The sequence below is a fragment of the Amaranthus tricolor genome, chromosome 2, assembly GCF_026212465.1.
Source record: "Amaranthus tricolor cultivar Red isolate AtriRed21 chromosome 2, ASM2621246v1, whole genome shotgun sequence".
In the NCBI taxonomy this organism is placed as follows: domain Eukaryota; kingdom Viridiplantae; phylum Streptophyta; class Magnoliopsida; order Caryophyllales; family Amaranthaceae; genus Amaranthus; species Amaranthus tricolor.
The window spans coordinates 16090498-16118351 of record NC_080048.1 but is presented as its reverse complement, the minus strand read 5'-3'; the positions used below and the strand labels follow the sequence as shown (position 1 = coordinate 16118351).

General features: G+C 32.7%; 1 long non-coding RNA gene and 1 other non-coding gene across 2 annotated transcripts; both read left to right on the top strand.

Moving 5' to 3' along the window:
* The first annotated feature begins 6255 nt into the window (after positions 1 to 6255).
* Positions 6256 to 10403, top strand: LOC130805046 (uncharacterized). Its single transcript, XR_009040133.1, has 2 exons — positions 6256 to 6685; positions 9873 to 10403. It is a non-coding gene; the product is annotated as an uncharacterized LOC130805046 (long non-coding RNA).
* A 15554-nt stretch (positions 10404 to 25957) lies between these two features.
* On the top strand, positions 25958 to 26073 carry LOC130807081 (U5 spliceosomal RNA). Its single transcript, XR_009040454.1, has one exon. It is a non-coding gene; the product is annotated as a U5 spliceosomal RNA (small nuclear RNA).
* The last annotated feature ends 1781 nt before the right edge of the window (positions 26074 to 27854 follow it).

Genomic DNA, 27854 nt, shown 5'->3' with positions numbered 1-27854 from the left:
GAGGCCATGAGGTTCTCAAGTTGTAAGACTCTAAAAGTTTCTTTTGTAGTTTATTTGACTATGTTTACTTTATTCCTTTATCCTTAGAACCTAATCGATCTTTTGACTAGAAGACCTTTTTATTTGTCCGAGTTACTACCCAGATTTTATATTATTATGTAAATATCCAAATTATCTTTATTGGGACTATTAACAAAAGAGTTCAATGTTGTTACTAAGCTTGGGAATCGACTTGGGATTGATCGTTAAACCTATGATAGGTGTGATTACTTCAGTTTAGTGGCAAATTCTTAGATTTGGGTTTGATATAAGAAAGTGCTATAAGTTTCGTATTCGAAATTGATACAGGAATCAGTTATGGAGTACATAAGTTATGATTTAGAGATTAATTATAAGTTCACTAAATTAATAATGGTTATTGGTGTGGAAGTACTTTATATTATTTCCATGGCAAAAGACTGATTTTGGAATTGTTCACATTTTGAATTTAATTGAGTATCTATTTTATCATGTGTTTAGAGTTGTTACTCATTCTTCAATTGGTCAGTTGATATTATTTAGGTTCGAATCAAATTGGGTATTGGAATTTACGATTGGTGTAAAATTGGTCAAACTCCGTTGATGGTAACTAAAACTATTACATGTGCTTTTGAAGAAGAGTTGATTGGTATTCTAACTAATTATTGATTGTTTTTTTTATGTAATAATATTATTAGTTTTGTAAATTGATTTTAATAAAACTAATCATGTTATGGAAATTATATATAGTAAAATAAAGTATATTAACATTGTATTTAGAGAGATTACAAAAGCATGTTTTACTTAAAGTTTTGTATAAAGAATTAGATATTATAAATGTTCGCCGTTTGCAGAATTAGACAACGAGTACCATGTATCCAGTTTTGTGTGAAAACTCTAGAGCTTGATTCCAAGTATATGATTTTAGGATCTGCCTCGAGCTCCGATTCCCGTTTAGTTCTTGCAAGAGTTATTTATGTGATGATGATCACTCGTTTACCTAATTATTAAATCAAGCCTACTTATGGCGGTCACTGAATATTCCCTATTTTCATATTAATTTTGTATTATGTTTTAATACTATTTTAAGTATTGTTTTGATGTTTAACAAATATTGTGTATTTTGTGAGGCATTTACCTCAAAATGTTTTTGAACTTGTGTAGTTCTTAGTCGTGTTCGGTTTATTAACAAAAGTACTCTTTAATATTTTTCTATATTTTAATATAAACTTATTTGATAAAGTTTATAAAGATGAGTGAATAACTGAATTTACAAATAATTTTTAATATTATATCGTTTGTTGGGTTACTCAATAATTATTTTAATTGACTGCTTTTGATGGGGCGTACTCTCATGGGAGTAGATCCATTTTGAAGGTAGTTTGGTCGTGGAGGTGATGTCTATATATATTAAGAGCTATGTGCACGGCAAGGATATCATTTTGTCACCGCTCCCTTTTGACTTTTGGTTTAAACGTTTTCTTAGTGTGATAATGTAAATTAAAACTTTAAAGGTTCTTAAGTGTTTTGTAATTAATTAAATTTAAGTTAATTATGTAAAAATTTTTCGTTAACTCTGATTTTAGTTGATATGATCATTGAATCATAGGTCGATTTTAGTCCAATCACCTTTAATTCTTCCGATGTGTTTAATGGACAGTATTATTATATTGTTTCTGCTAGTTTGGGTTGTTTCAATTGGTGTCAGAGCTAAAGTTTTAAATGACTCAAAAATAAATTATGAAAATATGAGAGATTGGTAAAATCAAGTCTAGGTCAAAGTCTGGGGATATTACCTGTAAATACTATGTGCTTGCTTGTTTTATGTGATAAATGAATCCCTAGAATGTCGTTTTAACGCAAAGTCTGTGAAGTTAGTGTTAATGTATAGATAAGTTGGACCTAAGTAGACTAAATCTTTATAAACTATATGTTATCATTCTAAAAATAGAATTTGTAAGTGATTTTTGCCTTTTCTATATGATTATATGAGAAGGTTAGAGGAAACAAATGAGAGGTTACTTCAGATCCTTAAAAATCAAAACCGTAGAGGTGAGTTAAATTACGAAACTAAGTTGTGTAAGAGGTTGGAAGGACATAAGCCCCCGTACTATAATGGTGTGTCTGACCTAGGGAAATTAGAAAATTGAATTGATCAATTAAAGAAAATCTTAGATGTTCTTAACTGCCTGAGAGATCTTACGGTGAAAATTGCTTCATTTTATCTGGAGGGAACAACTAAGCGGTGGAAAACTGTAAAAGCTGAGAGAGATGATATTGAATTAACGTGGGAAGAATTATTAGTAAGGTTGAGGACCAGATTTTATCCTATCTCCCTACAATGGAGAAAGGAAAGTGAATTTCTTATGTTGACCCAGGGTAAGATGATTGTACTAGAGTATTCAACAAGATTTATGGAGTTGTCTAGGTTTACACCAGATTTTGTGGTTAATCACCGGATGAAAGCTTCCTAATTCTTTAGGTGTTGAATTGAATTTGCAAAAATATGTTACTAAGTATAGAGACTTCCAAGATTTGCTTGATAGTACTCCAGAGTAGGAGAGAGTGCAAGAAAAGAAAGAGAGGTTCAATAGATAAAGTGGTAAACAAGTGGTATGCGAGTCAAAGGAGCCCAAGATAGAAAATCTAAAATTTTAATACCATAGGCCTAACAATAACTCACCTGGGATTCAGAACTTTTTTGTGCTACAGAAGAAGGAGACTTAGGTATGTTCACTATACGGGAAAAAACATTATGGGTTTGATTGTCAAGGAAGAAGGTTGTGATTTGCTTGTGGTTAGGCTGGTCATATGCCCAAAGAATGTTTCGAGAGGAACCCTGGTAACAATAACTAGGGAGGATGTACGCTGTGGAAGATAAGTCTGAGATTTCTGCAGATTTAGAACCTCATGGTAATGTCATTTTTGGTGTCCTTAAAGTTTGCAATAAATTAGCTTATGTGTTATTCGATACTGGAGGTGATTATTCTTTCATTTCACATAAATTTCTTCAAAACTTAAATCAACGCCTAGTTTTGAAAAAGTAAATATAAAAGTTGGAATTTCTAATGATTCACAATTTTCTTGTAACAAACTTTATAAAAATTGCCCTATCAAAATTTTTTACATGGTTTTATTTACAGATTTGGTCGAGTTTGAGTTAGGTGAATTTGAAGTCATCTTAGGTATGGATTGGTTGAATGCACACAGTACGGGGATTAATTGCTGAAAAAGGATGATAAGTTTTAGATCAACTAATGAGGATTGTGTAATTTTTAATGGTAGAGAGTTTAAACCTAGTCAGATGTTGTTCTCAATTTGTAAAAGTCTCGATGAGAGTAGTCGGGAAGAGCTTGGTCATATGTGTTATGTTTTGGGAAAGAATAAGGGGGAGAAGTAGGATCTAAAGAATGTCCCAATTGTTTCTAAGTATGTCGATGTATTTCCAGAGGATCGATGTGGTTTTCCTCCTAAGAGAGCGGTTGACTTCCACATTGATTTAACGCCTGGGGTCACACCTATCTCTAAGATACCATACCATATAGCTCCTGCCGAGATGGCAGAACTAAGAAAACAACTAGATGAACTTTTGGAGAAAAGGTACATTAGACATGATGCATCTCCATATGGGGTGCTCAGCTATTATTTGTTAAGAGAAAAGATGGTTTCATGAGATTGTGCATTGACTATTAGGAGTCGAATAAAGTAACAGTGAAGAACCGATATCCTTTTCTATGCATTGGTGATCTTTTTCATCAATTGATAGGTGCAAGGGTCTTTTCTAAGATTGATCTTAGATCGGGGTATCATCAGCTGAGAATAGCAGAGTTAGATATACAGAAGACTGCATTTAGAACTTGGTATGATCACTATGAGTTTGTAGTTTTGTCTTTCAGTTTGTGTAATGCACCTGTTGTATTTATGGACCTTATGCAGAGATGTTGTAAAGATTACCTAGATAAGTTCGTGGTTGTTTTCATAAAAGGTATATTTATCTATTCGAGGAGTAGGGAGGGTCATGAAGAGAACCTAAGGATTATATTGGACTTACTCGGAATAGAGAAGCTTTATGCAAAGTTTAGTACATGTGAGTTGATCTAGAGGAGGTGAAGTAATTCTAGATTGGCCTGCATACACGAGGTTTGAAGTTTCATGGGGTTGACAAGTTGTTACGGGAAGTTTGAAGAGAACTTTGCAAGTATTGCTCGACCAATTACATAGTTAGTGCTTGACCAATCCAGTGTTGGTTTTACTAGACAGTGTGAGTGAGTTTAAGATATTTTGTTATGCCTCCAAGGAAGGTTTAGGGTGATTCCTAATGTGGAAGGTCAAGGTAATAGCTTATGAAAGTAGATAATTGAACATTCATGAGAAGAATCACCCAGTTCATGATTTAGAGTTGGCAGTTGTAGTGTTTACTTTAAAATTGTGGCGCCATTATTTATTTGGAACTACTCGTAAGATTTTCACAGATCACAAAAGTTTGAAGCACATATTCACCCACAAGGAATTGAATATGAGACGTAGACAGTGGCTTGATCTCATTAAGGATTACAAAATTGAAATTCTTTACCATCTTGGTAAAGCGAATAAGGTTGCAGATGCTTTAAGTTGAAGGCCTAATGTCGGGTTGAAATCATTGAGAAGTTTACCGAGAGAGTTATGGTTAGATCTTTAGAAGATGGGTATTGAATTGGTGACTTTGGGAGAGACTCAAGGGATAATCAATGCTATATCCGGAAACCTACATTGTTTGATAGAATTGTGGTAAAGCAGCTTAAAGATCCATACTTGGTACAATTAATGTTGCAAGCTAGAGAGGGATTGACTACTGAGTTTTGGTATGAGGAAAATAAAGGGTTAAAGTTCGAAAACAGGTTATGTGTTCCAAAAGGTGCTGAATTAAGAAATAAAATCCTTTGTGAGGCACATGCTGGTGCTTATTCGGTACATCTAGGCCGAGATAAGATGGTAGATAAAAACAAGAAATAATTTTGGTGGGCAGGGTTAAAGAAAGATGTGGTTGCATTTATATCAAGGTGCATGGTTTGTCAGAGGGTCAAGTCAGAGAAAAGGAAAGAAGTTGGATTGACGCAACCATTAGATGTACCTGATTGGAAGTGAGATTCCCTTTCAATGCATTTTAAGGTTGGTTTATCGAGGCCAAGTAGGGGCAATGAATCCATTTGGGTTATAGTTGATCGTTTGACTAATACTAGTCGGTTTATTGCGATAAAGACAACTCGGTCGGTGAAACAATTAGTTGAAATCTATGTTTGGGAGATAGTTAAATTACATAGGGTGCTAAGGACCATCATTTCTGATCGTGATTTCACATTTCTATCATATTTTTGGAAGGAATTGCAAGAAGCCTTCGGAATTAAGCTAAGTTTGAGTATTGCTTTCCATCCTACTACTGATGGTCAAACAGAAACGACTATTTAAACCTTAGAAGATTTAGACTATTTAAACCTTAGAAGATTTGTTGTGGTCTTGTGTTTTAGAATTCGGTAGTGATTGGGAATCAAGATTGGAATTGGTAGAATTTTCATACCACAATAGTTTTCATTCGAGTATAGAGATGGCACCATTTGAAGCTTTCTATTAATGTAAGTGTCGAACTCCTTTGTGCTGGCAATACTTGGACACTAATGTTCCTACCGGACCAGATTTGATTCAAGAGACAGTGGATCAAGTAAAAGTCATTCAAGTTTGATGAAGAGAGCTCAAGATCGGGTATATAACGTCTTTCACGTGTCGTAGCTACGCAAGTATGTATATGATCCTTCACATATGCTGAGCTATGAACCATAACAAGCAGTTGAAACCTTGAGCTATAAGGAGAAACCATTGGAGATTATCGATCGACAATTCAAGGAGTTGCGGAATAAGTCAATTCCCTTAGTGGAGGTACTATGACTCACCATGGGGAAGAAGAAGCAACTTAGGAGAAAGAATCTTATATGAGAAGTCGATACTCACATCTGTTTTGAAGGGTAAGTAAATTTTGGGGACGAAATTTCTTAAGTAGGGGAGAAGAAACAGTTATAAAAACATTTTCATTAAAAATTATTATTTTAATAAGTACAATGAGTTTGTCATTCTCAAAATAAAATTTACTACGATTTTTTAACTATCCATTTTATTATTTTAGGGACAAAATAAATTGTACGACAAATATACGGTTATTTTATACATCTTAAGCTTGTTGAATGGGTAAGAGATGTTACCTCGACCCCAATACTCACCAAACACAACACCCCTTCCTTCTTATAATTGTGTAATGTAAGAACGATACCCATTATCATTCCATCACTTCTAAAACAAAATTCTGAGATTATATCTTGTCCAGGTGAATAAGCAAACAAAAGTTCTGGATTTTATCCTCTTCAAGTGAACAAGCAAATAAAATTTCTAAAATTGCACCTGCGTTTTCTCATAAATTCAGAATTCATCAAGAGATTTAGTGGTATCTCCTCACAATAGAAACCCCCTATTTCGAAGAAAGCTTCTTGAAGTTCAATTTTAATCTCTACAATTTATATGGAGTATGGAGCTTAATGGAAGTTCACCTTAAATTGTTTTAGATGTTGTTGAATTAAAAGAGCCCATGTAGATAGTATAGTGTCTTCTTCATCATCATCCTCCCTGTTCTTTGTGTAGAAAAGTAAGTTTTAAACTTCTTAACCCTCATTTTCTTCTATGTGCATGTTGATGCAAGGGTTAGACAAACCTTTAATTGAGATTTATGTGTTTGATTGGGATAATTAGTAGAATCTCTTTGGTGTGGTGATAGAAATAGCCATTAGAAGTCTTAATCAAGTTAACTTGTTTTGGAAGATTGTATTTGTAATTTTGTTGTGGTGATTGAAGATTACTCATATAGTTAACCCACAAACCATGATAAATTTACTTACAAATTGAATGTTTTAAAGTGTTTTTATGTGTATAAAACATATTGTGGAAATTCTGGGTTTTTTGTCAATCAAATGCAACACTTTGTTTTTCTGGTTGTAACAGCTGAGATTAAGCATCAGGATCAAGAAAAATTGAAATTCGTGGCTCCGAACTTTTGTCTCGGCTCGTGAGGCCCTTTGTTACAGCTTTTCTCTTTTTGCGAGAAGTTTCTGAAAATGGGAATAGTGCAGTTCGCGGGTCACCAGTTTTCTCGTGGCTCACGAGTAATTGAAAATGCGATATATCTTCTCTGTTCGGACTCTAATTTAGGCAAATTTACAGTCTTTACGAGCATATAGAAGTCTAGTTTATTATCCAATTGGAATCACTCAAAAATATTAAATGCAATTTTATCTATAAGCCTTTGAGTGAGCGTGTGTCTTCATAAAAGTGGTTAAAAAAGTCCATTGTTGTTTCTGAGCTTGGGTATTGCTTGGGTGTATGTGTAAACTTTAGTATTGACCTGAGATTGATCTTTAAACCAATGATAGGTGTGATTACTTTAGTTTAGTGACGAATTCTTGGATTTGGGTTTAATATAAGAAAGTGTTATAAGTTTCGCATTCGGAATTGAATCAAGAATCAATAATGAAGTACATAAGTTATGATTTAGAGGGTAATTACAAGTTCATAAAATTAAGAAAGGCTATAGGTGCGGAAGTGAAGTACTTATATTGTTTCAGTAGCAAAAGATTTGTTTTTGGATTGTTCAAGTTTGGAAATTAATTGAATATTCCTTTTATCATATGTTTAGAGTTATTATTCATTCTTCAATTGGGTTTATAAATTGGCATTATTGAGTTTTGGGTTCTTAATTGGTCAGTTGATATTATTTGGGTTTGAATTAGATTGGGTATTGAAATTTAAGATTTGTGTAAAAATTGGTTAAACTCCATTGATGGTAACTCAAGCTCTTACATGTGTTGTAGATGATGAGTCGATTGGTATTCTAACTAATTATTGATTGTTTTGTTTATGTAATAATATTATTAGTTTTGTAAAATGATTTTAACAAAATTAACCATGTTATGGAAAATATATTTATTAAAATAAAGTGTGTTAACATTGTATTTAGAGAGATTACAAAAGCCTGTTTTACTTAATGTTTGTATAAAGTACTAGACATTATAGGTGTTCGTCGTTTTGGGAAGTAGACAACGGATACTATGTCTCCGGTTTTGTGTGAAAATCTCTAGAGCTTAAATCTAGGTATATGCTATTAGGATTGGTCTCGAGCTCCCGATCCCGTTTAGTTCTTGTAAGAGCCGTTTAGATGATGATGATCACTCGTTTACCAGAATGTTACATCAAGCCTACTTTTGGCGGTCACTGAATATTTCCTATTTTCATATTGATTTTCTATTATGTTTTTAAATGTTGTTTTAAGTATTGCTTTTATGTTTGACAAATATTATGTCTTTTGTGAGGACTTTACCAAAGAATGTTAGCTTGTACTTGTGGAGTTCTTAGCCAAGTTCGGTTTATTAACAAAAGTGCTCTTTAATATTTTTCTATGTTTTAATACAAACTTATTTGAAAAAGGTTATAAAGATGAGCGAATCACTGAATTTACAAATGATTTTTAATATTATATCGTTTGTTTTGTTACTCAATGATTATTATTATTGACTGCTTTTAATGGGGCCTACTCTTACGCGAAGGTGATGTCTATATGTCTTAAGTGCTATGTGCGCGGCAAGGATTCCATTTTGTCACCACTCCTTTTTGACTTTTGTTTACGTAAAGATTTTCTTAGTTCGGTATTGTAAATTAAAACTTTAAAGGTTTTTAAATGTTTTGTAATTAATTAAATTTAAGTTAATTATGTAAAACGTTTTCGTTAACTTTGATATTAGTTGCTATGCTCAACGAATTATAGATCGGATTCAGTCCCGACATCTGTAAGTCTTTCGCGGTGTTTAGTGGAAAATATTATAATACTATTTTCGCTGGTTTGGGTTGTTTCAAAAATCTTAAATTGATTGCCTTTACTATGCGTTGTGTGATTTGGGTTGTTTCAAAAATCTTAAATTGATTGCCTTTACTATGCGTTATGTGATTTGGGCTGTTTCAAACTATAGGTCGGATGCTTGTATGTTTGGTAACTTGAGCTAGTTGTTATCAACAACTTTTAAGTGGGCTTGCATTTCTTGTAATTTTTGGGCTAGTGTTTGGCTTTGTTGGTTCGTACAAGAGTTTGGGTCATGGATTGTAGTTAGGCTAGGAACTAGCCTTGTATATCAATGTTTTGAGCTTGTGGTTGGTCTTCCTTTGGGAAAGTAACATGTCCCCCCTCTTGGACCTTGGTTGAAATTTGAAGGTCTTTGAATATAGTTTGTTGGACCTTGATTCTTCAAGTGTGGTGGTTGGCAAACTTTATTACCTTGAGGAGCATTGTTGATTCCTTAATTGTTCTACCTTTGTTGATTTCCCTGGTTATAGCCATGAGTTTCTTGTCTTAGATTCAAAGATGTTTTGCACATTTTCTTGGTTGCAGCCTTGAGTGTTTGATCCATAGTTGATTGTTGCTACATGTTTTAAGTTTGAACTACGATAATAGGATATATTGTGGTTGGTTCCCCATATCTCATTGGCAGAGGTTGGTGCCCAAATTAAGGATACAAAAGAGGGTTACCTAACAATGAGTTGAATGATTTTTTTTCCAAGAAGTACCTCCAACTCTTAAATTCTAAGGAATTTTGAGTTTTTAAGCTTGTACATTTGAACTTCTTGCCCTTCCTCAATTACCTCAAAAAGAATTTTTTACAAATTCATTGTTTTTGAACCAGACTTGATTTTAAGGCATCTTGTAAAGTTGTCCTACAACATTTGCATCCAACAAGGCCTTGGATTTTCTTTAAGTGATTTAAGTGATTTTCTTTGTATTTGTTGTGTAGGCATGCTTGGATGATCCTTTTGAAACGATTTTATGCATATCTAAGCATTTACTCATCGTCTTGGGTGAAGGTGACTATCTTTTTCCTCCAATCCTAGGTTCTTACTATGGGGTAAAACCTTTCTAGAAAAGGTCTTAATTTCATCCATGTGTAAGAGAGTCGGGTTCCAAGCACTTCTACCAATTTTTGGCGTGGCTCACTATGCTGACCTAAAACAAGTGCATTTTAACATAATCTCTAATATCTTGGCAAGGTGGGTTAAGATCACATATATTGTGAACTTTTCCTGGTACAAAAGAGGAGATTCGTTCTTGAAGCCAGAGAGCACTTCTAACTTTACCATCCGAGTGTATTACGAATGAATCTGGTAGTTAGTGTTCGTGGTTAGAAAATGGATTTCTCCCTAACTTGTATGGTTCCCTGATGTACCAAATTGGTATATTAGCCATTTTGTCCTTGTTTTTGGGCTCACTAATAGAGGTAGATCCTCTTGTGTGTCTGGAGAAGTATTAATATCCTCTTTGTTCTCTATATTTCTTGTTTGACAAAGTGAAATTTGCGTCAATTGGCTAAAATTGATTTGCACTAGTTGTCGCCCATACATTCCTTTATGCCTAGAAGGAATTTCTTATTTTTCACAACTATCGAAAGATGTCTGTGCTTTAATCCAAAGTGTACAAATAGTCATGTAATTAAATTTTGTATCAACCAAATCACCATTTTATTACCATAATAATTATAGGTTTAAGAAAATGTTCAAGATAAAATAACTATTTTGCTAAAAACAATTTTAAAATTTGTATAAAGATACTCTTATTAAAATGTGAATAATGCTATTTTTTAAATGTATCTTGATTGTTATCAGAATATATAATTAATATTATTATTTATTTTATTTCCAAATTTAATTGTTATATTGATCTCCTTCCTAGTTTTAATTAAATTCTAAGTAATAAATTATATTAATATTTTTATACCGACATATAGGACTTTAGTGGCAAATAGAATATCAAAAAAACACTTTTAAACATAAGAAAAATTATAAGAAACTATCTAACGTAAAGGGTCTTTTACAAAAAAACTACCTAATGTAACAAACTCTTGTGGATGATTACCGCTTAACGATTTCCATTTGTTGACCATCAACTCAAGGGTGAGACCAGCACGTGTGATCACATGACCCATTTAATTGCATTAGCCATCTCTGTAGCTCCGACAATATGAATTTCAACCCAAGTATTAACTCCTCTCTACTCTAGCTCTCACATTAATTGAATCTTCTCATTTAATTCATACTCTCTACTGTTAAGTACTAATTCTCAATTAGTTTATATTGTTGCAATATGCGTTTGAGATTATTTAGTGTTTATGATAATCTTTTAGGGTTCATCTTGATTTTTTCGAATCGTTATTTACCTCTAATGGTTTTAGTAATTCTCATGTCCAAACAACAAACCCTTTGAAGTCAGGATCTTTATTTCAATTGATAATTTTCGCTTCTCCTCAATAAGTATGTTCGTCAAGTCTTTTTGCCAATCATCCATTTCAGGTTCATCTAGTTATTTGAACTTGTTGCATACTCTCCAATTGGTATCATGATCAAAAAATTTGCATGTGTTAAACCTCCTTCTAGGGTTTTCCTTGGTCCAAGAAATCTTCTTAGGAAAAGAAACTCCACACTCACACTTATCAAGCTTTGTTTTTCTGTGGAAAAAGAAGAAAGCATAACTCAATTGAAGCAATTAATTGAAAGGAATGCGTTCGGAAAATTAGGGTTCTTCAAATTAGACAATGAAGGGGAGAGAGGAAAGTCATGCTGAAATCATGTCTAAAAGGAGGGAGAGAGGTTGACTTAAGAGGGTCACGTGACCCACGTGCTGGTCAAAGTACTATATTAACGGTCAACAAACGGAAAACGTTAATTGGAATCCACAAGAATTTATGTTATATTTGGTAGTTTTTTGTAAAAATAATTATATAAGGTAGTTTTTTGCAAAAGGGTCTATAGATTTGGTAGTTTCTTATAACTTTACTTTAAATATATAATATGAAATATTTCGGTTTTTTTTTAATTAATGGTATGATGATGTATGTTGTAATTGTTGATGTTAATTCGAAGTCTTTATAAAAGGCAAATACAGGTTAATAATATTCTTTTCCTATTCACGAAAAATTATACATGAAGATTATTAAGTAAAGACACAAATGTATTTATTAATTAAAACTTGATGATATCATACTATTTATTAAAAAAATTGAAAAATTCCAAATGTCATCTTTTTATGAAAATCATCATACTATCTTTTAAGAAGACTAATTGGGGGGCCGCGTGATTACACTATCGAATTTAATAATGATATTTTATATACTTTTATTGTATATAATACAAATAAAAATATTAAAATGACTATGTGTTGCAAAGGTGTGGCGAATGCAAGTAGTGAAGTTGTATAATATAAGTAAATATTTTTAGTGCAACAGATGAAAGAAATAGAAAAAAAAAATCTTAAAGACTTGCTAATAGTACCAATGACTATTCAACACGCTAAAATACAACAAACAGTAGAAATTAATACAATAAATATGTTATTCACCATTCTGATTGATTTAATTAATACATAAATTGAATAATTTGGCATATCAAAGACTCAAACTTGTGGTCTTTTGGAAAAAATTGAATTATTTTATGGTTATTTCAGATGAATGAAAGAGTGAATGAGAGCAGATTGGTGATGAGACACACCAACAAGATGATAAATTCACACAAACAATAAGATGTAAATCATAAAAAGAAAACGAATGAACAAAGATAAGAAATTTGATGAAATAAAAAAAAAGAAATGGAGTGGGTAACGAAATGTGGAAGGGAAGAATTTTTAGATGAAGTAGAGGAGAGAAAATTAGGTTTTGAGCAAAGATGTGTAATAATGTGGATGATGTGGGGAATGTTACGATGACTGGGCAATTGACATGGCATTTTAGTGGCTGAAACGCTATTCATTTGCAAAATGTGAATAGTGTCAAAACTTTAGCCACATTTTATAGATAACTAGTATTGAGGTCGTGTGCTATGCACGCGGTCCCCCATGTTACACTATCGGATTACATTATGTTGTTTTATATACTTCTATTAACAATGATATGAATGAAAATATTGAAATGTCAATGAGTTGCAAAGGTGTAATGATTTAAGGATTGAAGGTATGTAGGTAGTAGTAGACAACACCTCCAAAAAAATCCTATTTTACTTAAAAATCAGTTTAGAGCGGAATTATTTACATGTAATACCTCAAGTAATCAAATTGAAGTTGAAAATTTTTAAAAACTTGAAATCATGATATCAGCTAAAAACACATAGTTGTTGTGTAGTGTTGTTTGTTGGTGTTGCTTTGCGGATGCAAAAGCTATGAAGGATGTTGTTGTTGTTGTACATTGTGCTACTGTGAGTTCGAGGAGAATTTGTTGCCAATAGATGATTGTTTCCTAATATTGTATAATTGTTGCTCATTGTTATTGTGGTTATATTGCTGCAAATAATTGTTGATGTATCACTATGTTGTTGTTGTCTTTGGCTGCAAGGTCTTGCTTTTATGACATTCCAACCAAATTCAATGTTTAGAAATGAAAACGACGATGTATTAGAGTTCAAACAATGTGTTTCAAACTCCAATATTACCAAGATCAAGTGTATGAAGTTTTGTGACAAACAAATTACGCTATTAATAATATCGATGTTTGTAGGAGAAAATAAAGCAATAAAACGACACAAAGATTTAACGAGGTTCACCCAACTAAGGCTACGTCCTCCGGTGTGTAGTATCTCTTATATTATCAAAAGGAGTTCAAAGAACTCTCAAATATGGAGAATTACAATAGAGAAGAGATATAGGCTAGTGTTTGGCTTAGGGTGTATTTGTGGATGTATCATTTTTTATGAATGAGAGCTCTCTATTTATAGGAGAGATCATACTAAGTAACATTAAGTACATTAAAGCTATGATTAAATGATAATGAAACATCTCTAAGTACATGAAGAGTCATAAAACAACATTCTAGAGTATCAGAGACTTCGCTCCACCAAAACAGAGGTTCGCTCGGTCGAGCGGACTTCAGGAAGCTTCTGGCTACATTCTGTCTGCTCGCTCAACCCAACCTGAAGCTCGCTCGGTCGAGCGAGCTGGTCGAGCGGCCCTTCAGAAGGCTTCTGACAGTATTGCTCGACTTGCATAGTAGAGCATCTTGATTCAACCTTTCCACTTCTTCATTAAGTCCCATAACTCTCACACTTCATTAACTTATTAATTCATACTTAATCACCATCATAAATTAATCATTAAAACTTAACTTAATACACCCACATTAACACATTCATGGGATTCCATCCCAAAGGTCACACATGAATGCACCTTATCAAATGTGCACTCAAGTCACACCAATCACAACAAGAAATATTGTACCGATAGTCATTAATTTAGTACATAATGAAATGCAACTTCTTAGGTAAACACAGCAAGCTAAGTGCACAACAAAGAAGAAAGTCATACATACAAGCCTACTCATGATAATCAAAATTAATCCACTTACTTTAAAAATATTAAATATTGACATTTACTAATCTGTTATTTGAACTCATAATTCAGTAGATTCTTCTATTATATTATCTTACCACATGTTGTAGTTCTTTCTCAGCTCCATGATAGTTGCATTCGGATCCTCCTTTTTGTTTAGCGACAACATCTCTTTAGAGGTAAAATATCCAAATATAAAAATAATCAATAAACCTTTAAAACCCTTTGTTTTAGTCAATCTGAATTCAGTAAATGATTATATATTCTTACCAATCTCCGACCATTTTATAGCGATGCTTGTAACAATTATTGATGATTATTTTTCTCTAGAAAGTATCGTACTTCAACCTCATGAAACCATCACATACTCATTTGAGGTCTTTTATTAATCACATAGGAACCCAAAACTAACAACAAACATGTTGAAAAAGACTAAAAAATGGGATAAAATTTTAATTATCCCTTTCAGCTTTGACATTATACTACGCAACTAATAGAATGCCTCTCGAAACGCTCGTGCTTTCATGTAAGTTACAAGAGCGGTTGCCTCCTCTGTCACTAAAGTCTCACTTGCATAGTGTGGATTGTGAATTAAGGTCATCAATGTAGTTTGTCATTGAATCAGAAAACCTTTTTGCGTGGAGGTCAGGCTTTAACGTATTGATATCAGCCACTGTGCACAGCTATCGGTAGACCACCTATCCCCGCCAGAAGACCATGACTGATATAGAATGGTATGCCTCAAAACAAAACCAAGCTATACGCACACTAACTGTTTTCGTTTAATGAATTTGTTTTTGTGATTTTTGAAAAATGAAATGTATGTGTTGATTTTTCAAACTGAAAATGGCTTGCCAAAGGTTGCTTCGATACATATACACCACGAAACAAATCTAAGGGCTCCTAAGAACACATTCAAACTTTAGCCAAAAGAATGAAAAGCATAGGAACTTCAAATTACTTAAACTAATCCAAGTTAAAGTAAATTGCAAATAAGAACAAGGAAAATTGCTCAAAGGGTTGTGTTTTGTATTATCCAAGTTGAATGCCTTGATTACATGAACTACAAGTCTATTTATACTAAAAGGAAATCAGCCCAACAAAAATAAAAAATAAATAAATAAAATAAAAAATTAGCAAAATAAAATCAGAATGCTGCTTTGTTGCTTAACGGCTAGGAATCCACTTGCAAGTCACATCTTTCAACCTTCTATGGAAATAATTAGGCTATTTTGTAGTGCACAGCTAATATCTTGCATAGTCTTCATGGGATTGTTTCTAGGCTGATTTGCTTTTTTGTAGAAAAAATCTTCATGTAATAATGAACCAAAATCAGATTTTTTTTTTTTGGCTGACTTCTTCCCAACGGTTGAATTTAGATTTTTTGATTTGGAAACAATTGCTTTTGCTTGATTTCTTGTTTGATTTGCAAATATCTTCATATGTCCTTGGTGTGTTTCTTGGATATCTTTGGCTGATATGTGGCTGAATGCTTGCTTGAGTCATGCGTTTCAATCGCGTAACACTCGAACCATTTGAGCGATTTTATATATAAAGTCTCGACAAACAAAAAAATTACAACACAACTAACTAAACATGAGACATGATTAAGCTTGATCCTAAACCTGGCTTAATCATCTCTAAGACTTTTTATTGTAAAAGAAAACAAAAGACTCAATTATTCAAAATAAAATAAAAGACTTAAAAAATAAAACGACCCAAAAAAGAAGACTTAGTTTATGACTACGAAATTAATGGACTACAGTTTTGGACCTTGAATTTGAGCGTCTTCCATTTGATGTATCATTATATTGATCTTGGTTAGCTCAGGAGAACTAGATGTAGGTGATCCTACATCATCCTCCCCTTCTTTGGAATAGCTTGACCTCAAGCTTGGTAACATGTCCTCCTCATGAAATGGAATCAAATCTGCAATATTGAAAGTGAAAGACACACCATAGCTACTAGGTAGCTCTAGTTTGTAAGCATTATCATTTACTTTTTCCAAAATTTCGAACGGTCCATCAATCTAGCACTTAACTTTGATATTCTTTATGTGGGAAACCTATCCTTTCTCAAATAAATCCATACTAAGTCGCCTTCTTCAAAAATCACTTCTTTTCTCTTTTGATGCACTCTTTCCTTAACCTTCTTATTCATTTTCTCAATCCTTTCCACAACTTGCTTATGCACCTTTTGAATCTCATTGGCTCTAGACTCGGCATCATGACTAAACTTCAAAGGTGTAGGAAAAGGCGTAAGATCTATAGGGGTTAAAGGATTAAGGCCATAAACTATAAAGAAAGGAGAAAACCCGGTTGTCTTGCTAGGAACTCGATTATAAGGAAATTCAGCATGTGGTAGCAATTGTTCCCATTGTTTAGGATTCTTAGTAATGAGGACACGCAACAAGGTTCCTAAGGTCGTATTGGTTACTTCGGTTTGGCCATCAGTTTGGGGGTGGCTAGAACTACTAAAGTTAAGCTTTGTTCCCATTTTTCTCCACAAAGTAAGCCAAAAAATGACTAAGAAACTTTGAATCTCTATCACTTACTATACTTCTTGCTATCCCATGTAGTCTTACTATTTCTTTAAAGTAAAGATTGGCAATGTTAACGGCGTCATGTGCAGTATGACAAGCAAGGAAATAGGCCATCTTAGAAAACCTATCAACAACAACCATAATGGAATCCTTATTGTTAGAGGTTCTAGGAAGTCCGGTTATGAAGTCTAAGCTCACATCTTCCCATGGGTTTTGTGGTGTAGGTAGAGGTTGGTAAAGACCTTGAGATGTTTTGTGGGCTTTGGCTTTTAGACATTGCACACATCTCTTGATAACATGAATGACATCCTTAGAAAGCTTGGGCCAATAGAAGGTCTCACTTACTAAAGCTATGGTCTTCTCTTCTCCAAAATGTCCTCAAAGTCCTCCTTCATTATACTCCCTAATCAAAGTCTCCCTAACACTATGTCTAGGCACACACAATTGGTTTCCTTGAAAAAGATATCCTTGGAAGATGTAAAAAAGTCCTTAAGGCTTATTATGGCATTTTTCGAAAATTTCTCCAAAATCAACATCATCAATATAGCATTCCTTTAACAATTCTATTCCCACAACCTTAGTATTCAAAGTACTCAAAAGCAAGTATCTCCTAAATAAAGCATCAGCTCCGGTGTTTAGTTTACCCGCTTTGTGTTTAATGGTGAAATGAAAGGTTTGTAGGAACTCGACCCACTTAGCATGTCTAGATTGAAGTTTGTGTTGGCTTTGAATGAACTTTAAGGCCTCATGGTCAGAATGTAACACAAATTCTTTCGCAATCAAGTAGTGTCTCCAATGCTCTAAACATCTAATGATAGCATAAGACTCCTTATCATAAGTTGAGTATTTCCTCTTAGCATCATTGAGCTTCTCACTAAAGTAAGCAAGGGGTTTGTTTTTTTGAGTAAGGACACCTCCAATACCTACCCCAGACGCATCACACTCTACTTCAAAAATATCATTAAAGTTAGGAAAAGCTAGAACAAGTGCGGTGGTAAGTTTGTTTTTGATGGTGTCAAAGGCTGCTTGTGCTTTGGAATTCCACTCAAAAGTCTTAAGTTTTGTGAGTTCAGTGATAGGGGGCCATGATTGAACTGAAGTTTGGGACAAACCTCCTATAAAAAGAAGCTAAACCATGAAATGATCTAACTTGGTGAATGGTGGTAGGAATAGGCCAGTCCCTAATAGCTTCAACTTTCTTTTCATCCGCTTTTATCCCCTCAATTGACACAATAAACCCAAGAAACTTAACTGACTCTGAAAAGAATTGACATTTCTCTAAGTTACCATATAACTTCTCTTTAGCTAGCACACTAAACACTTGACGTAAATGATCAACATGTTCATCTTCACGTTGACTATACACCAAAATGTCATCAAAATAAACCACTACAAAGTGACCTAAGAAAGGCTTCAAGGTTTGGTTCATACGTCTCATAAAGGTAGAAGGTGCATAGATAAACCAAAGGGCATAACTAGGGATGGCAACGGGTCGGATCTGGACCGGGTCCAGGTGGACCATGATCCAGATCCGTTTTCAAAAACATGATCCAGATCCGGACCCGGATCCGCGGGTCCAGTTTTGCAAGACCCAGATCCGGATCCGCGGATACTGCGGATCCAGTACCGGATCCGGGTCCAAAACGGGTCCAGTATTGCTTTTTTTTTTTTTAAATATGTTGAGATTGCAATAAAGTGATATTTATAGACTAATGTTAATAATATATATAATTTCACAATGAATCACCCAAAAAATAATTATACAACTTAAAAGGGATTCCAGCTCAATCCAGAGAGAAGGTGAGAATATACAGGGCATGTGGAGTCCAGATGCAAAATTGATTGCTATTCTTGTGAGTTTGATCTTTTTTACTTATTGCTTCCTTTTATGAATCTTGTTTGGGTGTTATTCAGATCAAATATGCTTTTTGGATCTCATGTGGTTTCCACTTATGTATAGATAGAATTCAGTAGCTAAATTTGTTTCTACCATGAATCTCAGGGCGATAGTGATACAAATGAGTTTCCACTTATGTATAGATACAAATGAGTTTCAACCACTAAACTCAAATAAATAAAAAACTACTCAACATAAATCAAAAATTACCACTAAATTCAACATAAATCAACCACTAAACTCAAATAAATCAACATAAATCAACATAAATCAACCACTAAACTCAAATAAATAAAAAACTACTCAACATAAATCAAAAATTACCACTAAACTCAACATAAATCAACCCTAAACTCAACATTAGACATATATCTACTACTCAACATAAAACAAAAGTATTGTAGGAAAAAAAAATTAGGGTTCATTACCTTTAAATCCGCCACTCCAGCCGCCTGTGAGGAGAGGGTGGGTTGGCCGATGGTTGTGAGGAGGAGTAGGGAGGGAGTGAGGAGGCTGGGCTCTGGCAGCTTTGTCGACTGTCGAGGCTCGAGGGTGATGAATGGCGCTGGCAGAGGGAGGGAGTCTGGGAAGGAGACTGGGAGTTGGGAGTTTGGGACTCTGGTCTCTGGTCTCTAGGTATCAGGGATTCAATCAGGGTATGTGCTAGCCTAGGGTATGTAATAAGTATGTTAATATATTTTTGATATAAAAAAAAATAAAAAAACTAAAAGGGGTCCTCCAGATCCGCGGGTTCGGGTCTGGGTATTTTTTCTTAGATCCGGATCCAGACCCATGAAATTTTAAAGAATCCGGATCCGACGGGTCTATATTTTTAGGACCCAGATCCGTGAAAATGGATACGGATCCACGGATCCGGGTCGGGTCCAGTACCCATTACCATCCCGAGGCATAACTAACCATTCATAAAGTCCTTCCTTAGTCTTAAATGCGGTTTTCCACTCATCCCCCTCATGGATTCTAATTTGGTGATATCAACTCCTAAGATCAATCTTAGAGAAAACTCTAGAACCATATAAATCATCTAATAAATCATTAAATCTTGGTATGGAAAATCTATACTTGATAGTGATTCTATTGATGGCTCTACTATCCACACACATCCTCATTTCTCCATTCTTTTTAGGCACAAGTAAAGTAGGAACGGAACAAGGACTTATGGATTCTCTAATTAAACCTTTAGCTAACAAATCATCAACTTGTCTCCTAATTTCTTCGGTTTTCTGAGGATTAGTCCTATAGGCTGGTTTGTTAGGCAATGAGGATCCGGGAATGAAATCAATTTTATGTTGTATATCCCTTTAGGTGGAAGTCCATTTGGTATTTCATTAGGAAAAACATATGCAAATTCATCAAGCAAAGGTTCAATCAAAGGGTGATCATGCAAAACAGATTCGGTTTCTTCATTTAGCAATAACAATTATTTTCGTTCCACAAATTCATGTTGTTCACTTTTAAGTATAGGAATTAAAGAATGAAAATTAGTTAAAGTTGCTTGCAATTTAGAATTAGCGTTAGGTGCATATGGTACTAAAGTTATCTTTTTGTTATTTAAAACAAAAGTATGTGTGTTTTTAAAACCATCATACATAACTTTCCTATCATACTGCCACGGCCTACCTAATAAAACATGACATGCATCCATAGGTATAACATCACATAAAAGACTCTCCTTATAACTATTACCAACGGAAAATGAAAGCAAAACTTGAGAGTTTATAGGAATACCTTTGTTTTGATTCAACCATTGAATCATGTATGGCTCGGGGTGTGGAGTGGCGGTGAGATTAAGCTTGTCCACCATAGTCTTTGAAGCGACATTAGTGCAACTTCCTCCATCAATGATAAGCGAACAGATCTTACCTTTAACCGTACATTTTGTGTGGAATATTGCTTCCCTTTGTGGGTATGGATCTTTGGCTTTGACCCCACTAAGAACTCTTCGCATAACCAATAATTCTCCTTCATCCGGATATATCATTTCCTCATCAAGTTCAGCATTGTCACAGAAATCCTCCTCGTTTTCCTCTTGATGATCATCAAATTCAACCAAGCTCACCATTTTTCAGTTTGGGCATTCTGAAGAAATATGTCCTAGGCCTTGACACTTAAAACATCTCCTAGGTGTGAATGAATTGGTGTTTGGTTTGGGTATATTGGGTACGCTTAGGGTCTGTTTTAAATGATTATTTTGCAAAGCTTTTAAATCTTGCGAATGGGCTTTAGAATAGGAATGGGGAGTGTTCTTTTGGTAGGAATTGAAATTGGTAGTTCTTACTGAAGTGAAATGTGAGGTTTCCTTCATTTTAGTTCTTTGTTGTTTATCCACTTTATGTGCAAGGTTAATTAAATCATCAAGGCAAGCATAAGGTTGCAATTCAACAATGTTTTTTATTTTTGAATCTAAACCATTTAAAAATCTTACCAAGTTTGATGATCATCCTCCTTAAGGTCGCACCTCATTATCATTGTCTCGAACTCTCGACCATACTCTTCTACACTCCTGCCATCTTGTTGTAGATGTTGAAGTTTGGTGAAATTCTCTTGCATGAAGTATGAAGGCAGAAACTTTTCCTTCATTTGCTTTTTCATCTTTTCCCATGATCTAATCTTGTCTTTCCCTTCTCTTTCTCGTTTTGCACATTTGCTAGCCCACCAAGTAGAAGCATATTTGTGCAATTTTAATGATACTATCTTTACCTTCTTTTCTTCATCCGTATTCTTGTAATCAAATACTCTTTCAACGGTTCTTACCCATTCAAGGAACTCATCTCCATCTAATCTTCCTTCAAATTCTGGAATGTCGACTTTAAGATCATCTCAACGGCTTGTTTGCCTATTAACTTTAGGACTTTCAGACTCATAATCCCCACCTTCCCTTAGGGTGCATTTTAGCTCTAGAAACTCTTTAAGTTGGCCTTGTAGATATTTAATGGTGGCATTTTGCTCTTCAACAATTCTGCTCAAATCACTTGTTTCTCCTTCACCACTTTGAGACATGGTGTTATGCTTTGTGAATGAACGAAATTAAGGCTAGGAGCGTAGCCTTGGCTCCGATACCAAGATGATATAGAATGGTATGCCTCAAAACAAAACCAAGCTATACGCACACGTAATTTGCTGTTTTCGTTCAATGAATTTGTTTTTGTGATTTTTGAAAAATGAAATGTATATGTTGATATTTCAAACTGAAAATGGCTTGCCAAAGGTTGCTTCGATACATATACACCACGAAACAAATCTAAGGGCTCCTAAGAACACATTCAAACTTTAGCCAAAAGAATGAAAAGCATAGGAACTTCAAATTACTTAAACTAATCCAAGTTAAAGTAAATTGCAAATAAGAACAAGGAAAATTGCTCAAAGGGTTGTGTTTTGTATTATCCAAGTTGAATGCCTTGATTACATGAACTACAAGCCTATTTATACTAAAAGGAAATCAGCCCGACAAAAATAAGAAATAAATAAATAAAATAAAAAATTAGCAAAATAAAATCAGATTGCTGCTTTGTTGCTTAACGGCTAGGAATCCACTTGCAAGTCACATCTTTCAATCTTCTATGGAAATAATTAGACTATTTTGTAGTGCACAACTAATATCTTGCATAGTCTTCATGGGATTGTTTCTAGGCTAATTTGTTTTTATGTAGAAAAAATCTTCATGTAATAATGAACCAAAATTAGATTTTTTTTTTTTGGCTGACTTCTTCCCAACGGTTGAATTCAGATTTTTTGATTTGGAAACAATTGCTTTTGCTTGATTTCTTGTTTGATTTACAAATATCTTCATATGTCCTTGGTGTGTTTCTTGGATATCTTTGGCTGATATGTGGCTGAATGCTTGCTTGAGTCATGCGTTTCAATCGCGTAACACTCGAACCATTTGAGCGATTTTATATATAAAGACTCGACAAACACAAAAATTACAACTCAACTAACTAAACATGAGACATGATTAAGCTTGATCCTAAACCTGGCTTAATCATCTCTAAGACTTTTTATTGTAAAAGAAAATAAAAGACTCAATTATTCGAAATAAAATAAAAGACTTAAAAAATAAAACGACCCAAAAAAGAAGACTTAGTTTATGACTACGAAATTAAAGGACTTCAGTTTTGGACCTTGAATTTGAGCGTCTTCCATTTGATGTATCATTATATTGATCTTGGTTAGCTCAGAAAAACTAGATGTAGGTGATCCTACATCAATGACCCTGGAGTAACTCTATTATGTCTTCGGCGGAGTATTCTCTTATGTATCATCGTCAACATTGGATCATCCTTTTGGAATTGTGTTGCAAAAGCAGCTCCAGTTTGAATCACCGAATCAAAATCTTATACATTCAGATAATAAGGCTCCATTTTTTGAGGACTATCCCATATCATATAATTGTGGACTGTTGTGTTGCTAAACTCTGGTGCATTGCAAGCTATAGCATGAAAATAGCGTTCTTGAGGCAATATTGCATTGTTAAAATACATTAGGGTTGTGCAAGGAAGATTGTCCCAACCATAGAGTCATCTCCAAAGTGATGAGCTCAAGCCTCCACCAATAAAAGGCACAAAGGGTAATCTATATCTATTACTCCTAAAAGTAGTATCAAAACAAACATTACCAACCAAAAAATTATAATTCAGTTTACCATTAACATCAACCTAAAATACATTACATGTAATTCCCATAAAGCACAAACAAGCACGGGTCACATCGGCCGCGTTATAAAGGTTTCTAAAATAATAATTAGGTATTTCTTGCATTGTAAAAGTGAAAAAAAACTCATGTATGGATTCGTTTCAAGGGGTATCCCAAACATAAAAATGATGCAAATTGTTTCATTATCACTTCAGAACCCCAAATTACCATAAACACACTCGGGATCGTCTTAAACATTTCAGAGGCCCTGTGCCAATTTCAATATGAGGCCCCCTTATAACCAAAAACTCATATTATTTTCAAAAAAATTATTCCAATACAAGTTACTACCAACCTTTTACTTGAAAAGTGCGGTCCTTCTAACACTTTTAGAAGCAAATTGTATACGTTGTTGCCTATTGGGACTAATTATATATTTTCTTTTGCAAAGTGTATGGACTGTTGGAATAATTTTTAGGCTCTTATTAATGTGAGGCCCTGTGCTGTTGCACAGGATGCACAGCTTGTGCACCGGGGTTGCATACACTAATGATACAAAATTTGAGATAACTGGTTGTTCATAACAAAAACAGTATTGTTTTAGAGGTATGATCTTGGATTTGATATTTACTTGTGAGGACTACAATTAATAGCAAACAATAGGACTACAATATAATAGTAAAGTATCAACTTGTGTTGTGGATTCGTCAAGTTAATAACTGGTCTTACACGGAAAGCTTGCGTATACATCAAGAAAACAAAAGATAATCTTGAGCTTGTGAAATACATGTTTATGACTTGTATCAATACTTACGCGTATATAGGGAAAGACTCAAAAAAATCCATAAGCAAACAGGCCAAAACCGATTAAGATCGAACTGTTTTTAACCCCAACTGATACAAACCTGATCGATTATTAATCGAACTGTTTTCAACCCGAACTGATACAAACCCGAACCGATTGTAAATCGAACTGTTATAAATCCAAATCAAATTTTCACCTAACTTTAGCAAATTAAGTCCAATTTCAGTTTTCTAATAATACGGAAAAACGAAAAACACAGGTTCTATACAGAAGAGATTGCATATAGAATATATATATATATATATATATATATATATATATATATATATATATGTATATATATATATATATATATATATATATATATATATATATATATATATATATATGTATATATATATATATATATACATATATATATATATATACATATATATATATATATATGTATATATATATATATATATATATATATATATATATATATATATATATATATATATATATATATATATATGTATATATATATATATATGTATATATATATATATATGTATATATATATATATATATATATATATATATATATATATATATATATATATATATGTATATATATATGTATATATATATATATATGTATATATATATATATATGTATATATATATATATATATGTATATATATATATATATATATATATATGTATATATATATATATATGTATATATATATATATGTATATATATATATATATATATGTATATATATATATATATATATATATATATATATGTATATATATATATATATATATATATATATATATATATATATATATATGTATATATATATATATATATATGTATATATATATATATATATATATATATATATATATATATATATGTATATATATATATATATATATGTATATATATATATATATGTATATATATATATATGTATATATATATATATATGTATATATATATATATATGTATATATATATATATATGTATATATATATATATATATATATATATATATATATATATATATATATATATATATATATATATATATATATATATATATATATATATATATATATATATATATATATATATATATATATATATATATATATATATATATATATATAAACTAATTGAAATAAATTAATCTGCCTAATATTAGGGCTGGCAAAAGCTGACCCGACCTGCTAACCTAATCTGAAACCAACTCGAAATTAGCGGGTTTGGGTTTAGATTTTTGACCTAATTAATTAAATGGGTCAACCCGACCTGATCTGTTTATTAAATGGGTTAGGTTCAGGTTGAATATTTAAACCCGAAAAAAACCTGTTTAACCCACTTATTAAATTTAAGACGGATCAACATTTGCCAAATACTTCGTAAAACTAAGATAAACCAATTACCATGTATTGAGGGATTTGTCAGCTGAAGATGACTTTCAATAAGAAAGGAAGTTGTCAGTGGGATTTGTTAGCTGAAGATGACTTTCAATAACAAAGGAAGTTGTCCCACATCGGCTATGGAAGATACTAATAAAAGAAAAATCCTTTAAATCACTTCCACAGTTCTCATACCAACTTACACAGTCACGCCATGAGCACAAAGCGAACTATTCTTTTGCCTTTTACTAAAGATTACCGTGTGCTCGCTGCATTAAGTGTCATACGTTTGTTTTTGGAGGAAGCCTTTAATTAAGGTTAAATGGGTCAAATGACCTGAAATATATGAATTTAATGACCTAAAAAAAAAGTAGGTTAAATTCATTAGCAGGTTGATCCGATCTGCTACATATCAGGTCGGGGTTTCAATTTTTGACCCATTAATTAAATGGGTCAGGTTCAAGTTAAGGGTTTATTGACCCATTTTTATATGATCCGAACCTGAAAATGACCCAACCCGACCTGTTTGACACCCCTATCTGTTATATTTGATAAAACAATCGGTAATTATTTTTTGTAAGTAAATGAGCATACATCAATTAAAAACCTGACTATTAACTTATTTCGATATTGACCCGATCAATAGTTATCCTTAACCGATAACTACTCGAAAAATAAAGCTCGAACCCGATCTGTACCCGAAAAAATCGAACCAATTAGTAATCGATGACAACCCGAGACCGATTGACACTCGACACGAACTTCAACCGACACCGAACTGATGCTAACCCGATAGCTTGAATAACCGATCTCTAACCGAACCGTGACTAACCGACTCGACCCGAGTGTGACTCGTTGTAACACACAGCCGAAAAATAACCGATCTGAAAAATGCAACCGAACCGAATAACACCCGTCCGAAACCGACCCAATCAACCGAATGAACACCTTTAAGTACTATATACTTAGCCTAGAATTCGATATATTTAATTGAATGAAAATGTATTTTCGATAAATAATTAAAAAAATTATACTTGATTGTTGTTTTTACAAAAGTCATGTATTTGATAAATTTAATTATAATAATATATATTGATATTATTCTCTGAAGTTATATTTTTATGTATTTCATACTAATAAATTCATGCATTGCACAAATTTCAATATTACTAATTTTGAATTAGAAATTATCATTAATATTCTTCTCATACTCTAATCAGATGTATCATTTAATAATGTGCTAATTATAATGATGCTTTAATTACAATTATGTAAATAGTTAGGTGCATTAGAATATAAGAGAAAAATCTTAAATGAAAGACAAATTTGAAGAGGTGAATACGTCAGAAGAAAAAAAAAATATAAATTTGATTATAAAGAATAATATCCATATTTAGGGGTGTTCAAAATCGGATATTAGATTGTTCGGATATCCGGTTTTGCGGATCATGAAAATCATAATCCGATTTTGATCCTATCTGGTTTAATTTGGTCAGTAACTGAATATCCAATTTTTAAAAGAATAATGCATTTTTACACATCAATATTTAAGCTCAATATCCGGTTTAATTTGGATCAAGCTTAGTTTTTAAATATGAAAAGAAATCATTTTAGTATTATGGTAGGATTTTTCAAAATCTAAATTAATTAACAATAAATTAGTTATGCGACTTAGTTATAGTTGAGAGTTGTACATATTAGTAAATTCAACAACCTAAAAACATTTTTTTAATAAAAAAATTAGATATAATAAAAGTAAAAGTAAATGTAATAAAAAATTGGAAAACTAGATATTGAGGTTCGAAAATCGAATACTTAATCCCAGTTAGGAATTCAATTTTCAAAAATCGAATATCCTATTTTCAAAACCAAATACCATATAATCTGTTTCGAATAATTCGAATTGGCTATATTTTGAACACTATGTTTATATTATTATACTCATATACGTACTCAGTTCCAAAATAATTGTATTATTTGACTTTTTAGACAATTTAATGCAATAATTCAAACATTAACATGTCTAATTAAGAATAATAAAAAATTATACAAATATAATATTAAAAATATTTACATTAAGACAAATTAAAGAAATTACACTT